At 37.0% G+C, this 27248-nt stretch overlaps 1 pseudogene; it reads left to right on the top strand.

The window, feature by feature from the left end:
• Positions 1-12945: 12945 nt before the first annotated feature.
• Positions 12946-16765, top strand: LOC114217880 (tubulin alpha chain pseudogene; annotated as a pseudogene).
• The last annotated feature ends 10483 nt before the right edge of the window (positions 16766-27248 follow it).

The raw sequence follows: 27248 nt of genomic DNA, 5'->3' as shown, positions 1-27248 counted from the left end.
CTGGCGAATTCCAACATTTAAAGAACTAATACTAACCCTTCTAAAATTATTCCAAAACATAGGGAAAAAAAAGTCCAAAACTCATTTTATGAGGCCAGCATTAATTACCCTGATAAAGCCAGACAGGGATGCGAGAAATAAAGAAATTGGCCAATTTCCTTGGTAAACATATATGCAAAAAATCATCAGCAAAATATTAGCAAACCAAAGTCAACCATACATTAAAAGGATCAGAAAAAATAATCATATGGAATTTATTCCAGGGATGCAAGGATGGCTTAACATTTTGAATCAATTAATGTAGTATAGCACATTAACAAAATGAAGGATAAGAACCATATGACCATCTCAATCGATACAGAAAAAAACATTTGGCAATTTCCAATATCCATTCATGATAAAAAACACTCTCAACAAACTGAGTATAAATGGAATGTAACTCAGAATAATAAAGAACATATATAACAAGCCCACAGCTAACATTGCACTCAATGATGAAAAGCCGAAAGCTTTTTCTGTAGGATCAGGAACAAGGATTCCCCATTCACACCATTTTTATAGTACTAGAAGTCCTAGTAAGAGAAATTAGACAAGAAAAAATATCATCCAAATTAGAAAGCAACAAGTAGAATTGTCTGCAGAAGATACGACCTTATATAGAGAAGATCCTAAAGACTCCACCCAAAATCTGTTAGAATAAACGAATTCAGTAAAGTTGTACAATGCAAAATAGATATACAAAAATCAGTGTGTTTCTATTCCAATAACAAACTATCAGAAAAGAAATTAAGAAAATAGTCCCAATTATTACAATTGCATCAAAAATAGTAAAATACCTACAAATAAATTTAACCATGTAGGTGAAAGATCTATACAGTGAAAAGTATAAGGCATTAATCAAAGAAATTGAAGAAAATATAAATAAATGGAGAGATATTCCTTGTTCATGGATTAGAAGAACTGATATTATTAAAATGTCCACACTAAGCAAGGCAATCTACAGATTCAGTGTAATCCCTATCATAATTCAGTGGTATTGATCACAGAAATAGAAAAAAAAATTTTTTTTTAATTTGTATGAAGGGGCCCTTGGTGGCTCAGTCTGTTAAACGTCTGCCTTCAGCTTAGGTCATGATCACAGGGTTCTGGGATCGAGCCCACACTTTGGGCTCCCTGCTCAGTAGGAAGTCAGCTTCTCCTTCACCCTCTGTCCTTCCCCCCTGCTTGTGCTCTCTCTCATTTTCTACCTCTCTCTCTCAAATAAATAAATAAAATCTTAAATAAAATAAAATAAAATATAAAATAAAATTTGTATGGAACCATAAAAGACCCCAAATAGCCAAAGCAATCTTGGGAAAGAACAAAGCTGGAGACATTATACTCCCTGATTTCAAACTTTATTACAAAACTATAGTAATCAAAACCATATGGCATTAGCATAAAAACAGACATATAGAACAATGAAACAGAGTAGAGAGCCCAGAAATAAACCCATGCATATCTGGTCAATTAATTTACAACACAGAAGTGTACATAATAGGGAAAGAATAGTGTCTTCAGTAAATGGTGGTGAGAAAATTGGACAGCCACGTGCAAGAGAATAAAACTGGATCCCTATCTTACAACATACATAAAAACCAATTCAAAATTTATTAAAGATGTAAATTTAAGATCTGAAACCATAAAATTCCTAGAAGAAAATACAGAGGTTAAGTTCCTTGATATCAGTCTTGGCAATGACTTTTGGTTATAACATCAAAAGCAGAGGCAACAAAAGCAAAAATAAGCAAGTGAGACCAAATCAAACTAAAAAACTTCTACACAGCAAAAGAAACCACCAACAAAATAGAAGACCAACTTACTAAATGGGAGAAAATATTTGCAAATCATATAACTGATAAGAAATTAATATCCAAAATATATATTAAAGAAAAACTCATACAACCTAAATAACAAAAAATAAAATTCAATTAAAAAGTGACAGAGGTGGGATGCCTGGGTGGCTCAGTCGGTTAGGCAACTGCCTTCAGCTCAGATCATGATCCCAAGGTCCTGGGATTGAGTCCTGCATCTGGCTCCCTGCTGAGCAGGGAGTCTGCTTCTCCCGCTCCCTCTGCTGCTCCCCCTGCTTGTGCTCTCTCTCTCTCTCTCTGACAAATAAATAAAATCTTAAAAAAAAAAAAGGTGGCAGAGGATCTGAACAGACATTTTTCCAAAGAAGACATACAAACGGTTGATAGTTGAATGAAAAGGTGTTCAACATCACTAATCATCAGGGAAATGTAAATCAAAACCTTCATGAGATATCACTTCACACCTATTAGAAAGGCCATTATGAAAAAGACAAGAGACAACAAGTGTTGGCAAGGATGTGGAGAAAAGGGAAACTTGTACACTGTTGATGGGATTGTAAATTGGTTCAGCCACTCTGGAAAACAATATGGAACTTCCTCAAAAAGTTAAAAAGAGAATTACCATGTGATCAAGCAATTCCACTTCTGGGTATATATCCAAAGGAAATGAAAACAAGATATTGAAGAGATATTTGTACTGTCATGTTTGTTGCAGCATTATTCATAATAGCCAAGACATGGAAATAATCTAAGTGTCCACTGATGCATGAATGGATTAAGAAAATTTGATATATCTATGCATACAAACAAGGGAATATTAACCAGCTATGAGAAAGGAGGAAATCCTGCCATTTACTGCAACATGCATCGACCCTGAGGGCATCATGCTAAGTGAAATAACCCGACAGAGAATGACTAATCCTGTATATCACTTATGTCTAGAATCTTAAAAAAAAAAAAAAATCAAACTCATTGAAATAGTAGAAAAGTGGTTGGTTCCCAGGGACTGGGAGGAGGGGGAGTGAATAGAAAGAGTTTGGTGAAAAGATAAAATTTTCAGCTATAAGATAAATAAAGTGCAAAGACTAATGTAAAACATGGTGGCTATAGTTGGTAACTGCATTATATAATTGAAATTTGCTGAGACTAGAACTTAAATGTTCTCAACTATAGCAACAAAGAAAGATAAATATGCCAGGCGTTAGACATGTTAATGAACTAGATAAGGGAATCTTTTTACAATGTCTATGTATATCAAATCACCACCATATACACTTTAATTATGTTACAACTTTATATATCAATTTTACCTAAATAAAACTGAAATTTAAAAAGCTAAACTTCCAGAAATATTTATAAATAATTATGTATTTTATTTTATTTATTATAGTATATATTTTAAATAAACTATTCTATTGATACAATTAGATAAAAGACTGTCCTTGCTAAAATAAAGATAACCGTAAAATTTATATATTATTCATAATTTTATACTTATTTTGGTTTTAAAATTTTAAGCATTTAAAAATGAAAGATTTCTTTAGGGATTTTTTTTTAACTACAGAAACAGTTTTCAGAGAAGCTGTGAGTAAAATGAGTGAGCACATAGAAATGGCTTTGTTACAGCTTGGGAAATATTTCCCTAAATGGTCAATAGGATGACCCAGATGTCCACCAGTTGTGATGATAAAAATCTTGCTGTTACATTACTTCTAGGAGGTGTGAAAATATATGAGTGCAGATAGAAATAGCAATTAAAAATATGTAAGACCATTAGCCTAACAGACAAAATTGGCAGAGAAAAATCATTTACTGCCACAAAAAAAAATAATTAAATGCTCCAGATTTTAGTGTCAGCCCTCATCTAAGCTATTCAATAGAAAGCACAAGTCTACAAAGCAAAGATGAAAGTGATAGCAAACAGTTGCATATATTGTCAATAACTCAAGGTTATGAACAAAAATAGGTATATCCTGTTTTAATTTCTTTATATTTTGTGCTTTTTTAAACTTCAGCAATTTACAGTTTTTGAGGCTAAAGATTCTGGATGTCTTTATATGAGAAAAATAAGTATCAGAAATTATTTGGAAATTCTTGACAAAGCTTAAGAATCAGAAAAGTTAAATTTAATATTTTTCTAATTATTAAGGGGACAAAAATATTCTTGTAGTTAGAATTTTTTAATTCTTGCAAATTTTTATGAATTTTTATGGTCTCAAAAATAAATAATTCTTACCAGTTACTCTGTTCCAACCAGGCAGTTTGAATGAGTTTGTACATAGAACAGAAACTCAAGAAGAGCAGAAATTTTATCTGCTGTGCTCATGGAAGGCCATTAGTAGGAACTTGCAATATATTTTTTTTAAATTAATAAATAGGGCATGTGAAAACTTGGCAACTAAAAGTCGAGATTTTTTTTTTTTATTTGAGAGAAAGAGAGAGCGTGAAGGGGGTGGAGGGGGTAGGCAGAAGGAATCAGGGACAAGCAGACTCTGCTGAGGGAGGAGCCTGGCACGGAGCTTGATCCCAGGACCCTGAGATTGTGACCTGAGCTGAAGTCAGTAGCTTAACCACTGAGCCACCCAGGTGCCCCAATGTAGTGAATTATTTTAAGGGCTTTCATATTTAAAACAGTCTAGGGAGTCATTATAGTTTAACATTGCAAGCTATTATTTATTTATTCAGGAAAATGGGGAAAAATTCGGTCAGAACTTAGGTCAATTTTTGTTATTAAATTCTGAGTTTGCCTATTCCTATAGTAACACTATGCGTTGATTGATTGAACTTCCCTTTTCATCCGTTTTCTCCCACGCCTTTATTATAAAGGCTGCAAAAGTTTATAAACTCAACTACTCAAACTCCAACTTCCCAAACTTTCTTGCTGTTAGGGGTACCCATCTTCTCACTGTTCCCACTGAAAAATGTAAGTAGATGTCGCTGATTCTGTCTTTTTTTCTAAATGTTTCCTCCTTTTTGCCTATAAATGATGTAAGGCGTAGGTCACATCACATGATGTCACAGCCTCCTTGTGACATAAGGCAATAGGATGTGTATGTAAAGACCTAAGAAAGATCCTGGATCCTGTTGTCATAAGTGAGAAACTGGACCAGCCCTGTATTGAAGATCTCCATTTTTTTTTTTTTTTTTTTCTGATGTGATCCCAGAAAATATCAGTGTGGAGTGAAGAAGTGAGACAGAGAAGGGAAAGAAATAAGTAAAGGAACATTATCCATAATCAAAGATATGGATAGAACTTTGGAATAGCCTCTTAAAGACCCAGTTAAAGTTCTGTCTAGCTGGCAGCTTCTGAAGGGTGCAATCTATGATGGGATGAGTAAATCCTGTGGTCAAGTTCTTGTTGTCAAAACTCCTTCACCATAAAGTGAAGGCAATGTTATGTGCAATCTCAAATCCTTGGACATTAGTGCTGGTTGAGGCATTGAGGGCAGAAAAGTAAACCCATATCGGAGATACTTTACAATAACAACAAGGATGAATTGCCCTTCCCCCAGTACAAAGAGAGTGTAATACAATCAACTTGCCAACAAGTGACTGATTGGTCTCTAATGAATTGTATCCAAATCTCTGATAGTTAAGTGCAGCTACATGGCCTCAGCAAGTACAAATTAGTGTCATTCGCAATTCCTATCATTAACTTATCTACAGAAGATAGCTCTACTTCTCAACAATAGTGATGTGCCCTTTATTATCACATTCTCTATCAATTTAGAGGAGTACCCTCTGAGCCCTACCAGAGAACACAGTCAACTTGTTGATTCTCTAGTATCACATACTAAAGCCATTCTAACATACCCACATTACTAAGACTTTAATCCCTCCTTTAATATTTGCCATGAAAGTTCTTCCAAGAAAATGCTAGGACCTTAATCTTGAATCTCAGGATTCACCATATCAATAAACTGTCTTTCCTGCCTTAGATTCCACTCCCCACCCTCTACCACAGTCTAGCACTTTTAGCATTCATTGTCAAGCATGCTCTCCCGATTTCTACTGCATATAATATACAGATTCTGTAACTCATTTAGTAAATAATCCCTTTCTTCATAAAGTATCTACCAGGAAACCAGGAAATCCTTATTCCAGTCTCAGTATCCATTCTTGCTCCAGCAGGGTCCTACCATCAGTGTAGGAGCCTTGCCAGGACTATAAATTCAGCTCACTTTGTACTTCTGTCAACAGTGCCCTCCCCACTGTTGGAAGAAAGGGTCTTTGTATCATACCAAACTAAACTATTAGTTGGCTGCTCAAACCTGTCTTTCTTATTTATTTATTTACTTACTTACTTACTTACTTATTTATTTTTATTATGTTCAGTTAGCCAGCATATAGTACATCATTAGTTTCAGATGTAGTGTTCAATGATTCATCAGTGTATAACACCCAATGCTCATCCCAAAACATGCTCTCCTTAATATGCATCACCCGGTTACCCTATCTCCCCACCTCCCTCCCTTCTGTAACCCCCAGTTTTTTCCCAGAATCAACAGTCTCTCATGGTTTGTCTCCCTCTTTATTTCTTCCCATTCAGTTTCCCCTCGGTTCCCCTATGATCCTCTGCACTATTTCTTATATTCCACATATGAGTGAAACCATATGATAATTGTCTTTCTCTGATTGACTAATTTCACTTAGCAAAATACCTCCAGTTCCATCCATTTCAATGCAAATGGTGGATTTTCATCCTTTCTAATGGCTGAGCAATATTCCATTGTATATATGTACCACACCTTCTTTATCCATTCATCTACTGAAGGGCATCTCAGCTCCTTCCACAGTTTGGCTATTGTGGACATTGCTGCTATGAACATTGGGGTGCATGTGCCCCTTCTTTTTACTACATCTGTATTTTTGGGGTAAACACCTAATAGTGCAATCACTGGGTCATAGGGTAGCTCTATTTTTAATGTCTTGAGGAACCTCCATACTGTTTTTCAGAGTGGTTGTACCCGCTTGCATTCCCACCAACAGTATAAGAGGGTTCCCCTTTCTCCACAACCTTGCCAACACTTGTTTCCTGTCATGTTAATTTTGGCCATTCTAACTGGTATAGGGTGGTATCTCAGGCTTCTATTGCAGTTGTCATATGCCAACCAACACCATATCCTTATAAATTCCATTACCCCATATTTCCCAAGAGCTAAAGTTCTTGCCTGAACTAAGGCATCTCATTTCCCTGTAACCCATTCCAATTCACCACAGGTAAGACTCTTAACATAAGAGATATTTATAACCCTATGGCTTACCACCAGTTATAGGGGCCTTGTTGCCATATGGCTGGTAACTAATCCAGTTCCAGAATCGTGTCTTAAGAGGCTTCTCTTATTACCTATTTGGCACCAAATGTCTATTTGGATTCCAGAGCAGCTACTGAGACAAGGGTAAGGAACTTATTTGAGAGGTGATCCCAGGAAACACCACTAGAGGAGTGGGACAGTATGACAGGAAGGAGAAGGAAACCAATAAAAGGTGGATTATTGGGCTAGTTATCAATTTGGGCAAGTGGGCTCAATCCTATTAGGGCTGTCGGGAGAGATGATATCATCACAATCAAGGGGTGGAAAAGCTGAGGTATTACACACTGTCTCCCTGTATCATTGCTGGAGCATTTACCTGACCTTTCAGCGGGCCTGTGTATAAAGCATGCATGCCCCCACAGCTACATTGAAGCAGAGAGTCACGGGTATTTACAGTAAGCAGACTTCAGGGTGTAGATATGTATACAGAAGAGACATAGGAAGGATAGGGGCTATAGCTCTTCCCACAGGGAACATCTTCCTTTTCTCAGAAAACTAGGGAGGGTATGATTGTGCCAGGTAGAGAAATCTACTTCTGGTGACATGCCAAAGCAAAAAAGGGAATTATATGTATACAATGTGATGAAAAGTGCCCAAGGACTACTTTCTCTAAATATATTTTATCAACTATCCCCTTGTTCTGGTGCCTGAAATCCCCCCATTTGTTTTTTGTTGTTGTTTTTTTTAAGATTTTATTTATTTATTTGAGAGAGAGAATGAGATAGAGCACGAGAGGGGAGAGGGTCAGAGGGAGAAGCAGACTCCCCGCTGAGCGGGGAGCCCGATGCGGGACTCGATCCCGGGACTCCAGGATCATGACCTGAGCCGAAGGCAGTCGCTTAACCAACTGAGCCACCCAGGCGCCCTCCCCCCATTTGTTTTTATCCCTTTAGCCTAAGCTCTTGATATCCTTTGTACAAGAGTAAGTTATACCTGGAAGGAATCATGCATTAAACCATTATAATAATAAAATATAATGCAATAAATAGGAAAATGATAGTGTCATTTAACTACCAAACTGAAGGTAGATTCTGGCACTGAGGCACAAAAAATCATAAATGTCTTTTAAAGCTAAACATCTGGAGATGTTGTTAAGTCCATAAATTTAAAAATATGTTGATTTTGTATATAGTTGCCAATCAGTTTGTTAAACTAACTGGCTACATGACTCATCCCAACATAATAGCCTGCACATAAGTAGTTTACAATGTGCTATTTCATTTAATGCTAAATAGTACATGATGGCCATTATTCTGTTCTCTAAGTGCCTTTTCCCTCATCCTACCTTCTAAATATCCATATCTGTACTCAAGTATAAGGTGTTATGAGTGAAAACTTATAATGTAATACTTTGGTATGATCAATTTGTGTCTTCCTTGGGAGTTCAAGGGTAAAAACACTCCTCTCTTCCAAGTGGTAGTTTTTTGTTATTGTTTTTTTTTTCCAACTTTTCTCTATTTTACATCACTTTGCTTTGGGATTTCTCGCCTAAGTCCTTTCATGCAACTATTATAGTAAAATAGTCCTGAAATTACCTCTTTTTCTTAAAGGGTTGTCTTTCAGAAAGCAGCAAAGAACCACAGTGGGGAAAACAGAGAGCAGGTATGTGGTGTTCCTTACAGGACAGCTCTGCTCTAGGTCATAGGGAGAAATATCTTGATAGAGGACACTTGCCATTTTTGAGGATACCTATATAATTTGGGGCCCCAGGCAGAAACAGATGGCACATCCAAATGATAATAATTTGAAAAAGATTTAATTAAGGGGCAATTTACAAAAATCAAGGTAGTTCCTAAGGAAGCCACAAGGGATAATGCAGTATCTCATGCCATCAGCACCCATAGGTTTAAAGGATCAAAGACGGCAGTTATAGAATCCCAGTGACTCAGAAAGCTAGAAAAAGCTGGAAAAGACTCCTACAGAAGCTAATGGTTCTGTCAAATGATATAGCCAGTCCACGAAGACCCTGCTAGAAGAAAGTCAAAGAAATAAATACCTTTATCTCTTTCTCTCTCTCTCCCTCTCTCTCTCTGTCTCCTCTCCCATTGGTCTCCTGCCTGGGCTTTCTGCTGGTTACCCCAGCTGAAGCCAAACAGTAAGGGGATGAGTTGATGGAGTCTGCACAAGTCAGCATTTTAAGGCATAGAGCAGGATGCAAAAGGATGGAAAGTAAATCTGAAAAAGCCCTGGAATATTTCCAGCCCATTGCCCTTATTTATATTTGGGGAAATCCACCAATGTATTAACTTGGTAAAATTTAAGGACCACCTTCTAATAAAGAAGCTTTATAATTATACATTTGTTCTCTATGATTCCTGGAAGCTATGCTTCATCAGTCATGTGCTCATGCCATGGAAATAGAGCAAATTTAGGATTAATTCTGACTGTCTAGGGGAAGTAGTCAGGTGCTGCCAGTAGCAGCCTCCACAGTTGAGGGGCAGCAGAACAAGTGGCAGAATCCAGAATCCAATGGTGGCAGCCTTGGCCCTATACTCACAGATATTTCCTTAGATGACCTTGCTTAGGCTTCTAGCCATTTAGATTTTCTTAGTTTTTCTGAGCCTCTCTAGCTTTCCTATTATATTTGTTTAATTTTTTTTTTTTTTTTCTAAATGAGTTGTTTGGCAGTTCAAATTCACCAGAGACCATTTGTGGTTTCTGGAATAAAGAATTCTGATTAGTGGGGAAAAGAAAAAATGATACCATGAGTAGGTTGCAGAGGTGACATTGGAGGGACTACCATGATACACAGGGGTTCAGGGTTGTACCCCAGTGATCTAACCTTAAACAATCTTGGTAAATAAAGAAGGAATTTAGAATTATTCATCTTGCCTAATTAGGGCTGAAAACAAACAAACCAAAAGTCCATCTAGTATTCTAGGAGAAGAATCTCAACACCCAGCATGACATAGCACACCTATGATTCACATTTTACCTATAGTAATCTGGAGCTCAATGAAGGCTTTGAGAAACTGAGCTACTGCCATAAGAACAATGCCAGGAAGGAGGCATTCAAGGACTGCAGGTGAGCAGATGCTTCTAATGGCACTGGATAGTTTAAGAAAAACAATGAGTAACAGCCTAAATCCCCAAAATCTTGGCTCAAGTAAGAGACTGATACCTGGGAAATTTCTACAATTAAGCTAAAGACTATTTCATCTTTTGCAATGGCAGAGCTAAGACTGGGGGTGCCCATTTGAGATTACAGCTACTATGTCAATCTGAAATAACTTCATCAGTGTCTATCCCACATTTCCTAAACTCTTACCCACCTTCTTCCCAGCCCGTACTCTCTCTATGGTAGAAGTCAGACAATGAGGTACATTACTGAAAAACAGTAATGGGGAAAAGCTTTAGTGTGCAGGGTGAGAAGTGCAAGGGAGGGAGGTCTTAGGAAGTGGAAAATGATAGTAGTAGTGACCAGGGTGGGACCAAAAGACAGGTGGAAACTTCTACTGTCAAGGATGATGGGGAGCGCCACTTGTATGCATTCAGAAAACTTATATATGAGTAAGGCATTCCTAAAAGGGAATGAGAAAAGAAATTGGACAAGGGAAAGATAATTTTTTTCTTGCCATTAAGTCTTTTTCCAAATTTATTTAAATAATAGCATAGTATTTCTATAAGCTTCTTGTAATCTTTTAAAATAGCTACTATAGGGGCACCTGGGTGGCTCAGATGGTTAAGCATCTGCCTTTGGCTCAGGTCATGATCCCAGGGTCCTGGGATTGAGCCCCACATCGGGCTCCTGGCTCAGCAAGGAGTCTGCTTCTCCCTCTCCCTCTGCTTCTCTCCCTGATCATGCTCTCTCTCTCTCTCTCTCTCTGTATCTCTGTGTCTCAAATGAACAAAATCTTTAAAAAAAATAGCTACTATAGACATAAATATTTATTTATGGAGATTTTAGGCAAAAATTATTTCCATTTATTTACCAATTCTCCATAAAATCAAGCTATGTTTTGTTCTTTTTTTAAATTTTTTTATTAACATATAATGTATCATTTATTTCAGGGGTACAGGTCTGTAATTCATCAGTCTTACACAATTCACAGCGCTCACTATAGTACATACTCTCCCCAGTGTCCATCACCCAGCCACCCCATCCCTCCCACCCTGCTTCACTCCAGCAACCCTCAGTTTGTTTCCTGAGATTAAGGCTATGTTTTGTTCTTTAATATAACTCTATCCCAATGATATTCTTCTAAAATTTAGGCAGCCCAGTGATACTGTCCTTCATGGATCCCTCATTTTCTGATGCTTATCTTTACGGATCCCTCATTTTCTGATGCTTTTCTTTTTTTTTTTTAACATTTTATTTATTTATTTGAGAGAGAGAGAGAGCACAGGGAGGGGCTGAGGGGCCAAGGGGGAGAGGGAGAGCAATAAGGAAAAGGAGAGAATCTCAAGCAGACTCTATGCTGATCACCCAGCCCCATGTGGGGCTCCATCCCAGGACCCTGAGATCATAACCTGAGCCAAAACCAAGAGTCAGTTGCTTAACTGACTGAGCCACCCACCCAGGTGCCCATCTGATGCTTTTCTTTAAATAAAATACTGGTTTTATAGTATTATAAAAACATTCATGGATTCTATCATAGCCAATTGTCAATAAATAATCATAAAATAGTTGAATCACTAAATTTATTGTGATAAGAAATTATGATATTTATAAAAAAAAGTATCTCTAAAATCAGCATAAGCACAATTTAAATGTAAAATACTTTCATATACAATCTTGATTCCTGTCAAAAAGACATGCGGCAGAGGAGTCAATTCTTAAATAAGAGAAATGTAACAGTTGAATAACCAATATGAATTTTTAAATGTATAATGGTTCTGAAATATCAGCAGTATTTAAGTCAATATAATTAAGATGTTCTAAAACTGAACTTTTTTCAACACAATCCAAGTTTCTGATCTCCCCACTTCATGCAGAAATCTTCATGGAGTCCACTTGAGATTTTCACTCTCTGCCTCTGGTTTGTTTAAAGCAGTTACCATCCTGTTTGACTTCCATCTCAAGGTGTTCACAAGGCTGTCTTAATTGCCTCTTTTGGGCCCTGAACTGCTTGCTCCCAGAAGCTCACTCAGCTCCCTAGGGACCTATAGCTAGGACAGGGCATGAACTATTTATTGCAGAAGAGTCTTTGGTAGCAAGCAGCTGTCAGATCTGGGATGATCATTTCCAGCAGAGAAGAACCCCCCCCGGGTCTGTTGCTCCCTATGAGAGCACAGTCCCCTCTGCTTCCCACACGTTCAGCTGATGGATTTGCACCACTTACCTTATGGAGACTTCGATGAAATTCTCTGTCTATATTGTATTTTATTACTGGCAAGCACATGACCCTTACTCTCATCCTCCCTGGGTCTACAGGAATTTCTGGATCACTTCCATTTTCCTCTAGTGGAGTGGGAAATCCAGGGGATGATCTGAAACCCTTCCTGTGTCCAGACCTCCTCATCATGTGGCCATATTTCTTGCTCCCCCATCCAAGTTTCATTGTGGTAGGACATATTTGTGGGTTAATACTCTCAAATTCAGTTATAAGATAGAACCCCAGTTTCTTCTAGTTCTAAACCCTGAAACTTCATGAGGAACTCTGGCATATCTACACCTTCCTTTTGAGGAATCACTGGGTGGGGGCAGGATACATATCTCTTGTACTTTCCTCTCCTTCCTCAGAACTCAACACCAAGATTTTTCAACAGCCCCCCTATTAACATTTTGGGCTGCCTAAACCTTCGTTCTATGTGTGGGTGTCCCTAAGCATTATAGGATGCTTAGCAGCATTCTTGACTTTTGCCCACTAGATAATAGTACTTCCCCAGTTGTGACCAAGTGTCTCCAGACATTGCCAAATATCACCCTGAGGGAGGCAAAGCCACCACCACCCTCCACTGAGAACCACTGCTCAACACTGACTATATCCCCTGGTATAAAGGTATTTTGCATATACATAGTATGAGTTGAAGAAGGAAGATAGAAACCTGCTCTATTAAAATCTCTACAATCTGTACTCTCTCATCACTCAATGGTATCATTTGTAACCTAGTGCTTAAAAAGATCTGGGGATTCTCTTTTCTCTGAAGTAGACTCTATCTACATAAATATACCTCCATTTAACCTCACACATTGTAGTTATTTATTTCCTGTTGAGGATTATAATGGCTTTGTTTAATATGGATGTTGTTGCCTTCCTAAAGTATAATCCTTATATTCCTGAGTCTAAAATTACAGCATTAAAATATTAGGTACATCTTACATCCTTTGAACATTTCTTCAAGGAACTCACATCTGACTGCCCTTCTAGACATCCCTCTTTCTTAATTCACACACCTTTAAAAAGGAGTCTACATTACTGCTTTAACTTCCTTACTTCCTTCCACTCCTTAATCCGTTGCAATATCACTCTTTTCATATCACCCCACTAAAACTGCTGCTATTAAGATCACCACCTACAATATCCAACATATTCTCTCCTGGCCTCATTTTATTTTTTTGTTTCTTCACCTCTCCATATTTTATATTATGATCAGTTTGGCTTTCCATGAGTCGCCTAATATCAGGCAATTCTAGGACAACCCCTATGTCAATTCCCTCTCATTTTCTTGTCACTGCTGATGTTTCCCACTCTTGTTTTATTTTTTTTCCCCTCAGAGACTTTCTTGTCTTGTTTGGCACATTCTGCCTGAGGCAGACAACCCTTGGTGCTTCTGTGATGGATATCTTCTACTGCTTCTTCCAGATTAACTCCTAGCCTTCTCACTTTGCTCTGTGCCCTAGGAAGAAGACCTTTAAGTCCTGTATCAATAAGCTCCAATGCACTATGGTTTCCTTTGACCAGGTTTGGTCAATGGGGATCAACAGTAGAAGTGTAGAGAGAAGGAAGACATTCAGGTCAGCTTATTTATCCCCCTCCTATGATGACTCCTCTCAACCTGGCTATGTCCCTCAACAGATGGGCACTGTTTCTTTCATGGCCACCTGCATTCTTGTGTATCTTTACATCTAGCTTTAGGTGACTTTTACCTTCTCTCATCTGTTCAGGTTTAGAAAATGTAATAGTTTTATTGTTGTTAGTAACATTTTCCTTCAATAATCTTTTGGTTTCCTTTTATCCTGCCCATACTTTTATAATCCATCTCTTTGTAAATATACCCTCCTGGAATTATTCTAATTATTGTTGAGTGTGTCATAAGTTTCCTCTTGGGACCTTGAATGAGATACCCACCAATATACTATTATGGCCCTGTCCTTTTCTCCAAGGTCACAGCATGTATATGTGATTTTCTACTGAATTTATATAACCTGTGTACTACATGGGAACTCCAAATTCAACATGCCCAAATTGAATCTATTATCCTTTTTCTCCCCAAAGCCACATTCCTAAAAGTTAATTTGAATCTCCCATTTTCACTATATGTATGTATTAATTTAATCATTAAATTGTACTGAAATGGCTTTCAGTCTGTCCTACTTCATCTTTACTACCTCTCTCTTAGGTTAGGGATTATTGAATTTACCATTTAAACTATGAAAATAAAATTTTAAATTTTCTCTCTGTCACCTAGATTACTACTAGTGAATTTTCTTTTACACTAGTAGTGTGAACTAGCCTATCTTGAATAGCTGACCCAGAAACTTTTCTAAGCTATTTTCTCTAAGCAAAAAAAAAAAAAAAAAAAAAAAACTCCAAGTATCTTACAACTTACTACTCATCTCCTGATATGGTTGCTCTGAATTTTCATACCCATCCACAAAGTCCTTCCCTCCTTAATTTCTGGAAATGCCAAATTCACATCCTCTGAACACATTACTTTGTTTCTCCACGCTCTTGTACATATTGTTTTGTATTCATAGTGAAGAGCTCATCATATTCCATTTATTTATATATAAGCGCTGTCTCTGTGGAGGCTTACTGATCTCAAATAAACCTCACTACTCATTCCTCTGTACTATATATGTAGAAGGTAATAAATATGATAATATACTTTAATTACTTACATTTTTATATGTTGCTAAACTTGAACTCCTCAAGGGCAGAGACCATTTTTAAAAACCACCTCATGCTTCACAGAACTGAAAGTACCTTATCAAAAATTATTGATCCATCAGATTGTTTACTCTTCTCACAGAGAACATATTTTTTAAAAATAAAAATTTTACATTGTGTTTTTAAATAAATCATATTTTGTCAGGTTCTCTTACCTCAACGGCCTAAGAGTCTCACTATAAGAAGCAACAACCTCACCTCTTCCTCTCCACTCAGCAGCCACAAAGCAGCAAACATTCTTGACTGCATCTCCATTCATGTTGGCCAGGCTGGTGCCCAGACTGGCAATGCCTTCTGGGAGCTCTACCGCCTGGAACACGGCATCCAACCCAATGATCAAGTGCCAAGTGACAAGACCATTGAGGGAGGAGATGACTCCTTCAACACCTTCTTCAGTGAGATGGGTCCTGGCAAGCATGTGCCAGGGCAGTGTTTGTAGACCTGGAACCCATGGTCATTGATGGAGGTCACATTGGCACCTATTTTTTCCTGAAAAAGCCTAACACAGGCAAGGAAGATGCTGCCATAACTGTGGCCAAGGGCACTACACCATTGGCAAGAGGATTTTTGACCTCATCTTGGACTGAATTTGGAAACTGTCTGACCAGTGCACAGGTGTTCAGGGTTCTTGGTTTTCCACAGCTTTGGAGGGAGAACTGGTTCCAGGTTCACCTCCCTGCTGATAGAATGACCCTCTGTGGATTATGGCAAGAAGTCCAAGCTGGATTCTCCATTTACTTAGCCCCTGAGGCTTCCACAGCTGTATTTGAGCCCTACAATTCCATCCTCACTGCCCATACCACCCTGGAGCACTCTGATTGTGCCTTCATTGTAGACAACGAGGCCATTTGTAGTAGAAACATCAATATTGAACCTTCAACCTACAGTAACCTTAACCAATTATTAGCCAGATTGTGTCTTCCATCACTGCTTCCCTCAGATTTAATGGATCCCTGAATGTTGATCTGAAAGGTTTCCAGACTAATCTGGTGCCCTATCCCCACATCCACTCCCCTCTGGCCACATATGCTCCTGTCATCTCTGCTGAGAAAGCCTACCATCTGTACCTTCTGTAACAGTGATCAGCAATGCATGCTTTGAGCCAGCCAACCAGATTGTGAAACAAGCTCCTCGCCATGGTAAATACATGGCTTGCTGCCTGTTGTTCCATGGTGACATGGATCCCAAAGATGTCAATGCTGCCATTGCCACCATCAAGACCAAGTGTATAATCCAGTTTGTGGACTGGTGCCTCACTGGCATCAAAGTTGGCATTAATCACCAGCCTCCCACTGTGGTACCTGGTGGATAACTGGACAAAGTACAGTGAGCTGTGTGCATGTTGAGCAACACCACAAACAGCGCTGAGGCCTGGGCTCACCTGCACCACAAATATGACCTGATATATGCCAAGTGTGCTTTTGTTTACTGGTATGTAGATGAGGGCTTGGAGGAAGGAGAGTTTTCTGAGGCCCATGAGAATATGGCTGCCCTTAAGAAGGATTATGAGGAGGCTGGTGTGGATTCTGTTGAAGGAGGGTAAAGAAGAAAGAGAGGGTAAAACAGAAGGAGAGGAACACAAAAGTCAAAAATGTCACAAAGGTGCTGCTTTTACTGGGAAGCTTATTCTGTCTTAAACATTGAAAATTTGTGATCTGATCAGTTCGTTTGTATGTAGCAGTGTATACTCTCAGATACAATTACTGACCTGTGCTTGAAAATAAATATTTTATTTCATACCCAAGCTGTCCATTTATCTTATGGGTTTGAATAAAGTATTCTCTGTCTTAAATGAAAAATCAAAAGACAAAAAACAAAAAAACTAAAAATTAAAAAAAAATCAGTCAGTCGTATTTTGGGATACTGTCTTTAAGCAAATCTCCAGTCTAAGTAATTGTAATCAAAATAACAATTTTATTTTCCTATTGGAAAAGACAAATTTTGGGCCACACGTCAGAGGAAAAAAGTCTGTATTAAGCATGATGATTTCTTAAATTATTTTTGTCTCTCTTTTCTGACTGGTTTCCTACACCTTTACTATAAAATGTTACATGTAAATGTAATCCTAATTCACTTTCCTAGGGACATCCAGTTCCATAATTTAAGAATTAAAGTTCTATATATTCAAGTTCTTACTTAAAATTAGAACAAAAATTAGTGCTATTTAGATATATGCTTTGTTTGCTTTTAGTTACTAGGTTAAGCTTAATTTCCATTCATCTTTGGCTATCAAGAAATGAAAGCTTTTTGTGGTTTTCAGGTATGCCTGAATTTCATAAATCTTGCAAACTTTGTTATTTCTTTCCCAGAGATATGCTGCTAATCAAGATATTAAGTATAATTGATTCAAACTAGTATTTGGTTTTCATCATTAAAGTATAAACAAGATAATTGTGAGTAGAAAGACACATTACACAGATTAATGTAATTATTTGCAACTAAAATACAATACTTTTCTCTAATGTGGTGAATAGCATTAATTAGAATGTAATTCTGTGTGATATAGATATTTACAGCTTCTTTAAAATTATCCTTTATTGGGGTGCCTGGGTGGCTCAGTTGGTTAAGCAACTGCCTTCAGCTCAGGTCATGATCCTGGAGTCCCAGGATTGAATCCCGCATCGGGCTCTCCGCTCAGCAGGGAGTCTGCTTCTCCCTCTGACCTTCCCTCTCATGCTCTCTCTCTACCATATTCTCTGTCTCAATAAATAAAAATCTTTAATAAATAAAAAAAGGATTTAAAATTATCCTTTATTAATTTTATAGAAGGTATATTTCAATGACTCTACACTTGATTCAGAATTTGAAGTTTTGGAGTCCATTTATAAGTTTTCTTCAGAGGAGATTCATGATTCCTCATGACAAGTATTTAATTATAAATCATCAACTGAAAAAAACTATAAAACCTTAAGAAAGCCTTATACAAAGCTATTCTGTTATCATAAAACCTTAATTAATAACTGCATAAAATTGTTAATATCATAGCAAATTTTAAAATTAATCATGCAAATGTTGAAGAAAGAGCATTAGATTTTTTATTTAATTTTGCAAACAAAGCAGCAAAAGTCTTGGCTAGGAATTATATAGTGAAAAGCACCATCAAACAAGCAAATTAAAAATTGCTCAAAGCTCTTTCAAAGTTATTTCCTAATATCCTTGAAAGGAGACACTTGAAAATTGTCATATCTTCAAAAATTGACCATCTGTGTTATACTATTAACCTACTAAATAGGTGAAAACATTTGCACAGAAAGTATTTTAAAATATTATATCAAAATAAATGTATATATTATGGAGCTGGATTCAACATTTTCTTGGTTTAAAAAATAACAATAGTAAAACAAAAGACTTCCAAAAAATTGAACACCCAGGATTAAGTCTCTAAAGGCAGGATACACAGTGGTTTAGAAAGAGGGCCTGCAGTCATACTCCTGAGTCCCAGTTCCACCACCTACTAACTCATTAATTGTGAGCCTCACTTCCTTTTCTCATGCAATGAGACTCATGGACTCTCCAAGAGTTATTTTGGCAATAAACTGAGGCAGTGAATGTAAAGCATAGAGCCAAGTCAATTCCAAACATTGATACATGTTTGTTACTATGTGGCATTGGAAGATGTGTTGGTGGTGGTGGTGGCGGTGGTGGCGGTGGTGGTGGTAGTGGTGGTGGTGGTGATGGTGTTCCATTCCCTAGGGGCAGATGTTTCCCTGTGCCCTGAGGAGTCTTTTGGTTGGAAAAGTTTAAGACTCACTGAAACACATAGGACTTAGATATCTCTCAGACTAGTTTATGTACTTTTCAGTGGCCATATGACACACTTTCACCTCTGATATCCACCACTTAAGGTATATCCACCACCTTAGCCTTTGAAACCCTACACACCTTACAGTTATGTTCTCTCTTTTTCTTGGTTTCTTCTCTGAATAGACTAGATAAAAGCAATTTCTCCTTCCTGTACTGCAGGCATTACATTTCATTTATATTTTTTGAGTGCTTATGATTATCTAGAAATATGTACTGTCTCATTTTCTTCTACAAACAGCCTAATAGTGAATATTATTATTAGTCTCGCTACTTTCAGATGAAGAAACTGAAGGTTATATACATAGTAATTATTGCCCAAATCACCAGTGAGGAAGTAGCTAAAAAATGGCTGAGACAGGTCTACCAGGCTCCCATACCACTTTCCAAAATGACTTTTTCCTACTGCTTTAGTCTCAGTTATGCCACTGATAGACTACCTCAAGTTGCCAGTATATGTATCCATGGCTTATTTCCCTTACTAAATTATGAGCTCCTAGAATTTCACAATTCTTCCACTGGTTGTTATCTAAAACAAAAAGGCCAACCAGACACCAGAGAAAGGAGGGGCGGGGAATTGCTTTTCATCTGACCTTGCTGAACTCAAGAAATACTAACATTCTCATGGGAAACGTACATGGAAAGATTTCAAGACTATAAAGATTCAGAGAATTGTCTTAACCTGCAGAAGCTATGCCAAAGAAATCTGAATCTCTGGCATATCACTATTAATGACACATGTCAACTTTCATAGGGTCATGAGATAAATAGTAACCTGGACCACTTGCTTCCAAAGCTTTTGTTTCCTCTGAAGGCTGACATGGTGTTGTATGAAGTCACAGTCCCATTACACCTGCTGCAATCAATACTGCAATTAAAGGAGACTAGCACCTGAAGGAATTGATCAAACAGATCCAAACCTATTTTCTCCACTTTATATGAATTCAAAACAATAAAATAACAAATTAAATATATTGCACATACACGCAAAAACTGACACTTCTGGAGAGCAGTAGGTTGTAAAGATACAAATCAAAAAATAAACAAGGTTTTATACAAATTTCAAATGTTTAAGTAGCCGTGTGCAGGAAAAAAAAAATAAACATTACTCCTAGTCAACAGTGTCTACTTCTTTTATATTTTACACATTCAGTAGTTCAACACAGAACTGACATAATGCTTTGAGCTTTTACAGTTTTGTCAGTAAGATTAAGATATCAATGGCAAGCTAACGTAAGGGTTAAGATCAGCATTTCTAACTGCATAAAAGGAGGTCTTTGATTTGCCTGTACAAATTCAATAACAACACATTAGATGTAACTATGACTTATTACTTTGTTTCTTCAAAGGTAATGCCTCAATATTTTGCCCTATGAAATAAAGCAAATGATTTCATATAATCTTAGATTTGAAGTGCGTCCTAAATATCATCATAGAAAGTGCTTGAGTGGCTAGAGTAAAAAATTCCCAAAATATGAAGACAAAGTCAAATAAAGGTTACCCTCTGAAACTGAAAATTATAAAGATCATAACATTTTAGATCAGATTTAATAAAATATGTTGGACACATATTTAAGTGTGTAAGTTACATGGACCATGTTACTTACATGTGTCTTCATATTATTTGTCCTCATTAATGAATTCTATTATTATTTAGTGAGATATCTTATTTGTAAGTGACAGAAACAACTCAAGCTTCCTTAAGCAAAAAAAAAGAGAAATATACTATGATGAAATAGAGGAGAGGAACCTAAACAGGATTGTAGATGGACCTCAGATAGTGACTAAAACTGAGAAATGGAAACTGTCAGAACTTTTTATTTCTATACATGATGCCTCTCTTCGCATAGCTACATTCTTCTTTTTCATTCTTTTTCCATATAGAATATTATGGCCTGATCACAGCTCCTGATGTTACCTGTTAAATGGTATCTGTAAGCAAAAGTCACTTGCCATCGCATTCCCAATTCCAAAATCCCCCAAACAAAATCTGGTTGGCATCCATTGTGCCATGTCCAATTCAATCTAATCATCAATGCCTGGGAGGCAATGTCACATGCCATTATATGGCTACCTTGAGTTACTTGTGGCAAATAGGGGTAATAGCATTATAAACTTGAAAGATAACACAAACCATATTATTGCATGTGGCCATCCACAATAGTAACCTATCCAAATATCCAAAGCATTCTAGGCAATCCAGTCGAAGAGACCAAACCCACCTGAGTTTCCTGGAAAACTATAAACCACTCAGCTCTTTTACAATGTGTCTGAGGTCATCTCCCTATTTCAAAACAGAAAATTGCGGCTTGTATGGAGCATAGGAAATAGGTTATATATTAAAAATGAGTCTGGTTAACTAGCTTTGTCTGAGAAAGAATGGCTGTCATGAATGATCAACTAACTAAACAGGTTTTTCTGTAGTATAATGTGGGTAATTCTCCTGAATCTAAACCATCCGATGAAATACTCCTTAAGACCCCTAGCCTGTCTTCCTTCTTTTATGAATGCACATAGTCATATAACTTACAAGTTCAATTTCTTTGGTAACTTTATGTAAGAAAATATTGACCTGGATCATTAGACACAAGGTTTCTCATTACTAACAAAAACATAACCCCCAATCTAAACAAATGTCCATCTAATTTACAAATGAGTTATAACTAGTGTATCATGAGCCAGTGTTTTAAAATTGATCATCCTTAAACGAACCAGGTCCTAAACCATTATTTTTTTTTTATGTAAAAGAATATGTCCAATCACAGAAAAAGGAAAACACATTCTCGAGATCAAAGAACTGCCTCTTATCTAGCTAATCCAGATAGATCATGATGACTTAACATTTACTGAAGTTGGAAAAATTATTATTATAGTGACAAACTCTCCCCCAAAAAACCTAGATTTTAATAGCTTCTTTAATATCAGTTAAGATAACATATTCCAACAGGTGACTGAGTCTAATATTTATTGACATGATATCTAAGTGATAATTCTTACAGCAAGAAGCTCATACAAATAAGGTACCAAGTGTGTGTTATAATGAAAGCTCTATGGGATTAAAAATGACTAACTCAAAATTGCACCACACCTATTTGAAACATTAATAAATTGCTTTTGAAAAAACAATTACTTTCCAGCTATACAAGTACATGTACATTATATGGAATCTACTTTTGAGCACCTGAAGAAGAAAGATGTAAGTTGTGATTGAAATGGTAGTTCTAATTTATTCTCTTCAGTTATGTTGAGATATGATTTTAGGATGATTAATGATGATTATAAGCAATGAATTTAAAAGGTCATCAGGTGAAAAAATCCAATTGAGGAACTTCAGAATTCTTTAAATTAGTGGTTTCCAATTGTCTTTCAGTTGCAGAACATCTTTTTAAAGTATACGCAAAACTTATATAATCAGAGTATATTCTGGTTAATAGGAATGGATGAGAAGCATAGGACGACTCTATTGAACTCCTCTTTTCCCCCGCACACTGACTTTCAGTTACCTCCTTAAAACTCTAAAGTCCTGTGGAATTGTTTACAAACTACTGTTTAAATTCATATTTCTTACTATGGCCTCCATTATTTTTCACAACAAATTCCAAATGCATCAATACCAAAGTAATACAAGTACAGTGGTTGCATTTACTCTCTGGAGCACTTTGTTCCTAAACTGCATTTTGATTCGTGATAATTTAGTTTCCACAACTGGGATGATTTATAACTATCCAATATATGCATGTTTTGTGTACTTTCTACCATTATGAGCAGTCAGGTCTAGGCCAAAACTTATTTTTCTTCATTTGGAAATGAGAAGAGTGTCCACATAGGTTGAAGAAGATAATAGTGAGTTACCAGAATGCCTGTTTATTGTTTCTTCTCCTGAAATACATTTTCGCCTTTTCAGGGTGTCCCAGAAAAATCTCTGTTTGATTTCTTCTGTTTTTTACAACCAAATGATAACATGTGAGGCCACAACATTATGAAATTTTCTTCAGCACTATACCTGTGTTGAGCTCTTTCTTGTTCTCTTCTGGAAAATTAACATCAGCAAACAGGATGGTAATGACACATTCTATTATAGTTACTGACTTAGGTAAATTCCTATTAATAATACTCATAAATATTCCCACAACATTCAGTTATGATTATCAGGTTTATTTACTGATTATCATAGATAATGTGTGGAATTTGACTGCATTATCCTCCAGATGAACTGTGCAGGTAAAGATGTATATGCTAGAAGAGGAAAGAAAAAGAAGGAAGAGAAACAGAAAGTGTTATTCCGAGTGTGTTTTGTTTCTTTTAAAAAATATATTATTATAGAACAAGAAGACAAGCCTGGGGGGGGAATATTTGCAAAAGACACATCTGATAAAGGACTATTATCCAAAACATGCATAAAACCTAATAATAAAATAAACAAACTGATTAAGAAATAGGCCAAAGAACTTCACAAACATTTCACTGAAGAAGTTATACAGATGGCAAATAAACATATCAATATATGCTTCACATGATATGGCATCAGGGAAATGCAAATTAAAATAATAAGATACCATTTTACATCTATTAGAATGGCCAAAATCCAGAATACTGACAAGATTAAAGGTTGACAAAGATGTGGAGCAACAGGAACCCTCGTTCATTGCTAGTGGGAATGTAAAACTATACAGCCATACTGGAAGGCATTTTGGGAGTTTCTTACAAAATTAAAAATATTCTTACTATGATCCAGCAATCACAGTCCTTGGTATTTACCCAAATGAGTTGAAAAGTTGTGTTCACATGAAAACCTGCACACAGATGTTTATAGCAGCTCTATTCATAATTGCCAAATCTTGGAAGCAACCAAGATGATGTCCTTCAGTAGGCAAATGGATAAACTATATCAAACAACAGAATATTATTCAGCACTTTAAAAAAGCAGCTATCAAGCCATTAAACATAAAAGAAACTTAAATACATGTTACGAAATGAAAGAAGACAATCTAAAAAGGCTATATCCTATGTGACTCCAGGTATATGACCTTTTGGGAAAGGTAAAACTATGGCTACATTAAAAATATAAATGATTGCCAGAGGCCAGGGGGAGGGAGGGATGAGCAAGCAGAATACAGGGATTTCAGAATAGTGAAACTATTCTCTATGATACTACAATGGTGGATAGATGTCATTATACGTTCGTCAAAAATCATGGAACATACACCGTCTGGAGTGAACCCCCATATAAACTATGGACTTTGGGTGAGAACAATGTGTCACTGTAGTTTCATCAATTATAACAAATGTACCACTGTGGTGAGGGGTATCAATAGTGGGGGAAGTGGTACACGTGTGGGGACAGGAGTAGATAGGAACACTTTGTACTTCTCAACTTTGCTGTGAACTGAAAACTGCTCTAAAAAATAAAGTTGATTATTATGTAAACTTAATTGTCCTATATACTTCACAGATCTGTTGTGTGAGGCAAACAGTCTGATGAATTTGAAGATACTTCAAATAAATAACTCCATTCTGGTCTTCAAGTGTAAGCTTTGTGTCCTAGATTTCCTTGGTACTCCAAACTATACACATTCAAAACCTGTCTTCTCATGTTTCCTTCAAACTTTTTCATTCACCTGCTTTATCTAACAGGGTTTATAGTGCTTTCATCAGCTTAGAAGCCAAGAAGGAAAGTAGAGAACCATTCTTAATGCTAGTATTATTCTTGTCCCACATATACAAATATTGACTACATTTTATCTTTTAAATTTGGCATGAACTCATCTTCTCTTCATCCTAATCCCCAAATTGTTGCCTGGAGTGCATATTAGCAGACCTGGGAAAATTTTAAAGCTTTTTTTTTTTTTTGAGCAGACATCCCCTTTATTTTGTTTTTTTTATTAATTTTATTTTATTATGTTATATTAGTGACCGTATTACATCATTAGCTTTTGATGTAGTGTTCCATGATTGATTGTGTGTAACACCCAGTACTCCATGCAGTACATGCCCTCCTTAATACCCATCACCAGGCTAACCCATCCCCCCACACCCCTCCCCTCCAAAACCTCAGTTTGTTTCTCAGAGTCCATAGTCCCTCACGATTCGTCTCTCCCTCCCATTCCCCCCTTCATTTTTCCCTTCTTATTGCCTTCTTCTTCTTTTTTTTTAACATATAATGTATTATTTGTTTCAGAGGTACAGGTCTATGATTCATCAGTCTTACACAATTCACAGAGCTCACCATAGCACATACCCTCCCCAATGTCTATCACCCAGCCCCTGATACCTCCCACCCCCCACCATTCCAGCCATCCTCAATTTGTTTCCTTAGATTAAGAAGTTTCTTATGGTTTGCCTCCTTCTCTGGTTTCATCTTATTTCATTTTTTCCTCCTTTCCCCTATGATCCTCTATCTTGTTTCTCAAATTCCTCAAATCAGTGAGATCATATGATACTTGTCTTTCTCTGATTGACTTATTTCGCTGAGCACATTACCCTCTAGATCCAACCATGTCGTTGCAAATGGCAAGATTTCAGAATTTTTTTCTGATGGCTGCATAATATTCCATTGTATATATATACACCACATCTTCTTTATCCATTCATCTGTTGATAGACATCTTGGCTCTTTCCATAGCTTGGCTATTGTGGACATTGCTGCTATAAACATTGGGGTGCATGTACCTCTTCAGATCACTACATTTGTATCTTTGGTGCAATTGTTGGGTCATAGGGCAGCTCTATTTTCAACTTTTTGAGGAACCTCCATACTGTTTTCCAGAGTGACTGCACCAGCTTGCATTCCCACCAACAGCGTGGGAGGGTTCCCCTTTCTCCTCATCCCTGCCAATAACTGTCATTTCCTGACTTGTTAATTTTAGCCATTCTGACTGGTGTGAGGTGGTATCTCACTGAGGTTTTGATTTGGATTTCCCTGATGCCAAGTGATGTTGAACACTTTTCATATGTCTGCTGGCCATTTGGATGTCTTCTTTGCAGAAATGTCTGCTTATGTCTTCTGCCTATTTCTTGACTGAATTATTTGTTCTTTAGGTGTTGAGTTTGATAAGTTCTTTATAGATTTTGGCTACTAGCCCTTTATCTGATATTTCATTTGCAAATATCTTCTCCCATTCTGTCGGTTGTCTTTTGGTTTTGTTGACTGTTTCCTTTGCTGTGCAAAAGCTTTTTATCTCGATGAAGTCCCAATAGTGCATTTTTGCCCTGGCTTCCCTTGCCTTTGGCAGTGTGTCTAGGAAGAAGTTGCTGCGGCTGAGGTCGAAGAGGTTGCTGCCTGTGTTCTCCTTTAGGATTTTGATGGACTCCTGTCTCACATTTAGGTCTTTCAACCATTTGGAGTCTATTTTTGTGTGTGGTGTAAGAAAATGGTCCAGTTTCATTCTTATGCATGTGGCTGTCCAATTTTCCCAACACCATTTGTTGAAGAGACTGTCTTTTTTCCACTGGACATTCTTTCCTGCTTTGTCAAAGATTAGTTGACCCTAGAGTTGAGGGTCCATTTCTGGGCTCTCGATTCTGTTCCATTGATCTATGTGTCTGTTTTTGTGCGAGTACCATACTGTCTTAATGATTATAGCTTTGTAATAGAGCTTGAAGTCAGGAATTGTGATGCCACCAGCTTTGTCTTTCTTTTTCAACATTCCGCTGGCTATTCACAGTCTTTTCGGGTTCCATACAAATTTTAGGATGATTTGTCCCATTTCTTTGAAGAAAGTTGATGGTATTTTGATAGGGATTGTATTAAATGTTTAGATTGCTCTAGATAGCATAGACATTTTCACAATATTTCTTCTTCCAATCCATGAGCATGGAACGTTTTTCCATTTCTTTGTGTCTTCCTCCATTTCTTTCATGAGTGTTCTATAGTTTTCTGAGTACAGATTCTTTGCTTCTTTGGTTAGATTTATTCCTAGGTATCTTATGGTTTTGGGTGCAGTTGTAAATGGGAAAGACACCTTAATTTCTCTTTCTTCTGTCTTGTTATCGGTGTATAGAAATGCCACTGATTTCTGTGGATTGATTTTATATCCTGCCACATTACTGAATTCCTGTATGAGTTCTAGCAGTTTTGGGGTGGAGTCTTTTGGGTTTTCCACAAAAAGTATCATGTCATCTGCAAGAGCGAGAGTTTGACTTCTTCTTTGCTGATTCGGATGCATTTTATTTTTTTTTTTTGTTTTTTGTTTTCTGATTGCTGAGGCTAGGACTTCTAGTACTAT

Source organism: Eumetopias jubatus, unplaced genomic scaffold, assembly GCF_037043125.1.
Source record: "Eumetopias jubatus isolate StellerSeaLion01/CBP00866 unplaced genomic scaffold, mEumJub1_p1.0 scaffold_1, whole genome shotgun sequence".
Classification (NCBI taxonomy): domain Eukaryota; kingdom Metazoa; phylum Chordata; class Mammalia; order Carnivora; family Otariidae; genus Eumetopias; species Eumetopias jubatus.
The sequence above is the reverse complement of the archived record's forward strand: the minus strand, read 5'-3'. Positions and strand labels throughout refer to the sequence as shown.